Genomic DNA, 7310 nt, shown 5'->3' on the forward strand with positions numbered 1-7310 from the left:
TTGCCCTTTTTGCCCATTGCTAATATGTATATTTCTAACATAGCGCCAATTAAGAAGCCCCTTCTCATCCCTTCTTTATACTTCTGTATTTCTATTAATTCCAGAAAATATATTGTCTGTTTTCTCAGCGGAATTTACCGACATTGGGGGCAAGAAATTCCCGAGTGTAACATTTAAACAAATAAAATTTGAATTATTTAGGAAGGTCATGAACTAGCATAAATATAAGAATGATTTATAAATAAGAAATCATAAATAAATCATTAAGTATTCATCTAAAATAAAATTTATTACTTAATAAAGTATTAAGTAGGAGGTACATTTAATTGGCATTTCTTAGATTTGTATACTAGAGTTTAATTTCGTAATTGTCGCTATACATTATCATCATTTAACATTAGTATATACTTTTGACATTGAAAGAAGATGCAAACGGCGAATTAATAATCCGAAATGCGTATGCATTTAAATCTTACACCTACTTAAAGAAGGGAAAGAAAATCTTCGGTAATAAAGTTATATATGACCGTAATTATATGTTAAATGATCGGCTATAAATCCTAATTAAGGCGCATTTATAATTAGTTGATATTAGTAACATAACCACTCTACGAATGGAATTCTAATTAACTCTACTGTAATTGTTAGAAATGTAGACGAGTCGAATTTATGTAAATTTAATAGAGATAAAATAAAACATCCGATTCTAATGGAATAGAGACTAATTATAGGTTATAAAATCGATTCTAATAATTTGCCATTTTTAATTAGTTTGTCCGAAAAATTTCTCGGAAAAAAGAAAAAACAAATTTTCGAAGAATTGTAAAGAAAATTATAATTGAATTCCTGTTAAATTGTGCTTCTTATTCGTATTATTTCTAACCAGAACCGCCAATAGCGGGCCTAGATACTACATTCAAAGCCACGATAAAGATATATGAAATTAATAAAAATTATGGTAATTTATTAATTTAAACAGTTTTAAAATAAATAAATCTAAATTTTGTTACGTATAGAAATCATTTTTGATGGTTATACTGGTTACAGTGGAGAAGAAACCTGGAAGAACGTTGAACAAGGGCCCAGTTGTCTCCGGAGGGTTCTGTTCTTAGCTGTCTCTAAAACCATTTAAAATAAAGGGGAAAAAAGGGTTTAAATCGTTAATTAGAGCTAAGTTTTGAATCTACTGTCCGAACAATTTAAATTCTGAATGTCTGCCCTATTTGAATACACAAGATATCTAGAAAAAATAGGCTGATGAAAATGATAGTAATATAGGCCTACAGAATATAAGTATTATACAGAAAGCATTGATGTAACCCATATATAATGAGAATAGAAACGAATGATTTCATTTTTTAAATTATAAAATATTGTAAAAATAATATAAATTTACAGTATAAGATCAATGAAATAATTCAAAGAAACAACGAGTAACTTTAATTATTTCCTTTTTTTTCTGTTCTTTTTGTTTTCTTTGCTTTCTGTTGAAAGTATATGTACTTAAGTTTCTCATCAATTAATTATCATCGTTTTTATGGAGTAAGAAATAAAAAATAATATCACTTTGTTGATGTGTCATGACAAGGTTCTAGAAGACAAAAAAATAAGATCATAAAATAATAACAGTCTAGATAAGTCATTAAATAAGATCAGAAGTGACTTTCGAGAGAACTAACGAAAAAAAAATATATATATAAGATTAAAAGTGTTTGTACAGTAGGCTACTTTTGATATTACCAAGAAAATGCATTGTACAAACGTTTTAATAGAAATTTAAGAAATCGTCAATCTTTGTTACTGTCAAAAAAAAAAAAAAAAAAAAAAAAGGCAGGGAGAATTTTACGGAATGCTATTTGAATCGAACTGTAGACGAGTGGAAACGTGTCTGTAAAATTAAGCACCTTCTTCAAAGAATATTTTCCGTAAACGACAAAGGAATTTTGTGTGTTAAGTTTAATACAGATTTCTAGCGGTCTGAATTCTTTCTACAAATAAGAATAGTGTAAAGACGTGTAGCCATTTCATTCTAAGGCAACATAAAAGAAAGGATCTAAATGGAATTTTTTTTTTTTTTTTTTTTTTAATTAAATTGATTTCATACAAACTTCTGCTCGAGAAAAACAATAGTAGAAGTATCGAGAGTTAGTTTGGAATTTTAAACTCTGGTTTAAATCTTCTGCTAAGAACATGAATTGTCACAATATCAATTCCATTATCTAACTAGTTTATTCTATTCTCGTATACTCGCTTTTCAATAGAAGCTATAATAGTTTCTATGCTTTAATATTATAAGCTAATACACATTACATTCAATTTTGTCAGATTTCAACTATTATTTTATGATTAAATTGCTTATAATATTTTAGTGTTATCTCTCTTCTCTCTCTCCTCTCACTCAGTCCGCGAGTTGGTGGGTTTCTTATCATTTTTCTTTTCATAGCCAGCTGTTTGATCACGTAGTAAGATCTCTTTTCCTTGACGTCATTCTGTTCTAGTTCTTCGCGATTTTCCTTCGACTTCTTCGAGAGATTCCTCAAAAAATGTTCACTCGTACTATTCTTCCTCTAACAAGTACGTGTAGAGGAGAAATCATACTGGTAATATATTTTTCCTCTGCTCTTCCCAATACTTCGTTGCGTGGTAACAGAGTATTATTTACATCATTTAAATGTTTAGAAGTTTCATAATTTTGGAAAATTTCGAATTCATTTAATACTAATTTTACCGATAATAAATTAAAGATATAAGTTAAAATATGAAATTTGACGAAAGATTTCATAATAAATTTATATTATTTAGATCTATATTAAAGTTATAGAAAGGACTTTTTAGAATTTGATTTATTCCTGAAATTTTTATATCGTGTTTTCTTCTATACTTTTTATTATTATTATTATTAAAAATGGAATATTTTCGTAGTCCTTTTAAGCAGTGTACGTATCAAGCATACAAATTTACACACGATTAAACTATTGAATTTTTTTATCTATAATACAGTACACGTATTTATTATTTATGAATCCACTTCAAAAAAAATTATTTTGTAGAAAGGGTCGATGTATAATCAATGAAAAAAAAAATATATATATAGAGATTAAATTTAAATAAAATATTCTTAAAAATTCTCATAAAAAATATTCTTTATAACAGAGGTTTATAATTTTTTTTTTTTTTTAACTTCTAATGCAAAAAATGGAAAACGTTTAAGTTTACAAATAGTTATTTAAAATTACAAACAGTAGAGAGAAAATGTTACGAAAAAATTTATAATTAATTAATTTAATTAATTAACTGTAAATAGGGAAGTGATAAGATACAATTATAAGGATAGGAAAGTTCAGTGACTTACATACATATTACTGAAAGATGATTAAGAGATATTTATGAATGTTTAACTTGATTTATTTGTTACGATACACTTTAAAATATAACACAAACATATATTATTTTTGCACGTTTCTTTTTAGGCTGCAATTTGAAAAAATTGTAGACCTATATATTTGCATCGTTGTCGGTCTTTTCGTCCGTCCTTTCTTAATCTCGATAATGGAATCGAATAGATGAAAGCCGAGATAAGATGTGGAAAGCTTAAGTATGGTAGGCCCCGATTAACTATATAGAAACTTCCGGTCTAGACTGTGAGACACGTGAATTCGGTTCAAACATTTTCCCCCGAATGGGGTTAGGTAGATGATCGGCATGACTTTGTTGTTATAAAGAAAGGTATGATGTACAGGGGCGAGAAATTATAAATTTGGGATGGAGAACATATAATTTAAATCGAATAAATTAAGAATATGATAAAAACCCGGTATCGTGACGATATCACAATAAATAATCGCTCGTTTTTTTTTAAATATTTAACTGAAATTTAACTAGCATACAGATAAGAAAGTTCTCATTTAGCATAATAATATGAATTAGCCTTATTTAAATATATATATATATTAATAAGGCTAGCTTTTAAAATATATATGTGTTTATAATCTCGGGAAAATATGTACAGTATACGAAGAATATCTATGTACTAAATGATGTATCCAGATGGCATTAAAAGAGGTTTGTGCTTAAATTTTTAATAGATAAATTTAAAAAGACACACATATAAAAACATATTTCAAAAAGAAAAGGAGGAAAGATATTATTTGGTTTTAATTTTTGATTACGGTGGCATACGACCCTGTGTTTCTTCAATACGTCTACGTATATACACGAGTAGTAAAATTATCAAGCGCTACATCTGAAAAATTTGAATGACTTCAACTTAAATAAACAGAATTTATACATTTATTTATTTAAATTAAATATATAAATTTTCTAGATTCATTATTATTATTATTATTATTGTATTATTCCTTTGGCTTTTTAAAATTTCATTACTTACAAATTTACTGACGTAATTTTTAGATGCTCATTGAATTTCGTTCGGGACAATTTATCTTGTCGTAAATTACGCAACCATAATAATTTATATTGTCATATTTAATACTAAAGTTATAATTTAAACATCTTTTTAAATTATTTCTCTTGTGTAAATATTAGATTTATGTATTCTGGAAAACTTTGAACGAATTCTATTTAAAGTAAATTATTGATTTTTTTCTTAAATTTTTATATAACAATATTCTAAATTGAAATTGAATCATCCGTAATTTTTACATATTTAAAAATGTATTTTTAGAACCTTTTCCTTTATATTTGCGGACAAATCTACTGCAGAAGTATTAAGAGTTCGGAATTTTAAACTTTAGTTTAACAAAAAACGTCATTCATATTTATAAGAAAAGAAAAAAGACAGACAAATGTACGTACCTAGAAATACGTTTCGCTCTTCCATTTGTTAAGCTGCCACTTAACAACAATAAGGACGTCGTTACAGTTAGAGGCCGCTTATTATCAATTTACTAAAGTGATCTCATAGAGTTTCGGATATCTTACATGATACTAATTAATTTAACAAACTTTACGACCATTAAAACCAATTTCCATCTCACTTGTACCAATTATCGATTAGAAGATGATATATGCCAATAACTGACAATGCAGGTATTATCATTGAATTATTCCACATATTCTAATTAAAATTGTGATTTATTTATTTATTACTTTCCTGGCTCTGTTATATATAACAGAGGGAAAGTATGGCGATGGGTCTCCCAAAATTTTTATATTTTTGGACTCAGGGGACTTTCAAACGTGTTTGAAGCTTAAAAACTCCTGTGATTTTGGTCGAAAGTTTTTGAAATTTTGCAGGGAGGTTTGTGTATTAGGAGGATTGATTCTATTAAATTTTGGTGGTTAAAGGTCAAGGGGATGGAGATAAAGGGAGTCGTGTATCATATCGAGTAGGGTCGGACTTAATGACGATTTTACTCGTTATTAGATTTACAAGTTTCTATAAAACTTACGATCCCTATCCTAAAAATTAAGTTTTTGTCATTTTATAATAATTAAAAATATAAAAAGTTTTTAAAATAAAATATCATAACAGATGAAGCTACCAAATTTTTAAGCAATTCATTGCTGGATTTTTTTTTTTTTTTTTTTATTTGAAATCCATATTTAGAAAATAAATACAGAATTAGCAACATTTTAAAGGTTTACTAATATTTATTATTGACTTTTTTCCCTGTTTAAATATTTAAACTAGAAATAAATAAGTTGTCTTTTTGAATTTATGCGCAACATTATTTAAATTTAATTAATATAAAAATATTACAAAATAAATTAATAATAAATGAATAACACGTTAAGATCTTTCTTTCCCACTTATATTTTTTGTAGTAGACTCATGCTCATGAATACCTTTAAAATTTAAATACGCTCATTTATCATTTCATTTTAATAGATAATAATGTATTTATTATTATTATTTTCTTTTTTAGAGTGGTAACGAAAGCGTAAAAGATTTAAATCCTTTGACAATTTGAAAACTTTTTGTAATTCTGACATTTTAAATCCTTGGTTGTCGGATTTCCAATAAAAAATACAATCCGATATGTACCAATTGTCGTGTTTGAAATCTGTCAAATTGAAAGTTTCGAGCTAGAGATGACGAACGTATATTCACACACCAGTCCCAAACAGATCAAGAAGCGTGAAATTTTTTTCTATATGATTTTGCCACGAAATGCATTTCAAATGAAAGTAACGCTATCTTGATAAAATCCATAAAAATTTTTATTCGAAAAAATTTAAATTTTTAATTTAATCTATCCGCAGCATCCTGTAAGAAGTCAGAATTTTAATAAATATTGATGTACAGTAGTAGAATATATCATACAGATACGAGCAATTACTTATTGTGACGTGGCTGTAATTTTTAATCATATATTTTTAATTTATTTCATTTAAAATATATGCTCTCCACCTTAAATTAGTAGTGTCTTGCCCCTGTACATCATACTTTTCCTTTTAACAATAGAGTCGTACCGGTTGTCTATTAACTGTTTTCAGGGGAAAACTTTTGAATTGAAATAAATTATATAGTTAATCGGGGCCTCCTGCTTCTAAGCTTTCCACTCCCGGTCTCGACTTTCATCTATTAACACCGTACTCGAGATTAAGAAAGGACAGACAAAAAGATAGACAAAAGTGCGAATTTATGTCTACAGTTTTTTTTTTCGAATTGCAACCCAATTAGCTTTTAAGCTACGTATAAAATGTAAAAACCTCTGTAGTATAAAAGTAGAGATTTTTCTTTAAATTAAAAACTAACAAGGGCGGATTTAAGGGAGGGATGTAAAACCCCTCAGAAGGGGGTGCCCCTTATGAGGATTTTCTCGAGTAAAGCTGGTATCTCAGGTAGTAAAATATTTTGTAAGGCATGTGTTTTTCTTTTTGCACTCCCTCTGAAGACTTCAGGATCCGTTATTGTAAAATAATGACTCAATTTAAACAATTGTCTATACTTCAATTATCGCTCTTTAGAACGGAAAACTAAGATTTCCTTCACTAAAAAATCTGTTTTGGTAACATTTCACATGTCTATTATCACTATAATTTATACTATTTCAAGTATATCTATGTAATTATACAACAAAACTTTAACATCTCTCTTTAGTGTAGGCCTATATATATATATATTTATTTATTTAAATTTTAGTCGTTTTCTGCATCTATACGGTAGTTTTATTATACTAAAGAATTTACTTATCAATTAAATTTCAATTAGGTTAACAGAATTCATATTTAACAGATTATCATCCATTTTAATCAAATGAAATAAATATATTTTGTATCAAAGATAAAATTTAAAAGACACACACACTTCGTGTAGAGACAGATGCAATTAATTTGACAAATAG

The sequence above is a fragment of the Centruroides vittatus genome, unplaced genomic scaffold, assembly GCF_030686945.1.
Source record: "Centruroides vittatus isolate TY-2023 unplaced genomic scaffold, ASM3068694v2 contig_926, whole genome shotgun sequence".
NCBI lineage: Eukaryota > Metazoa > Arthropoda > Arachnida > Scorpiones > Buthidae > Centruroides > Centruroides vittatus.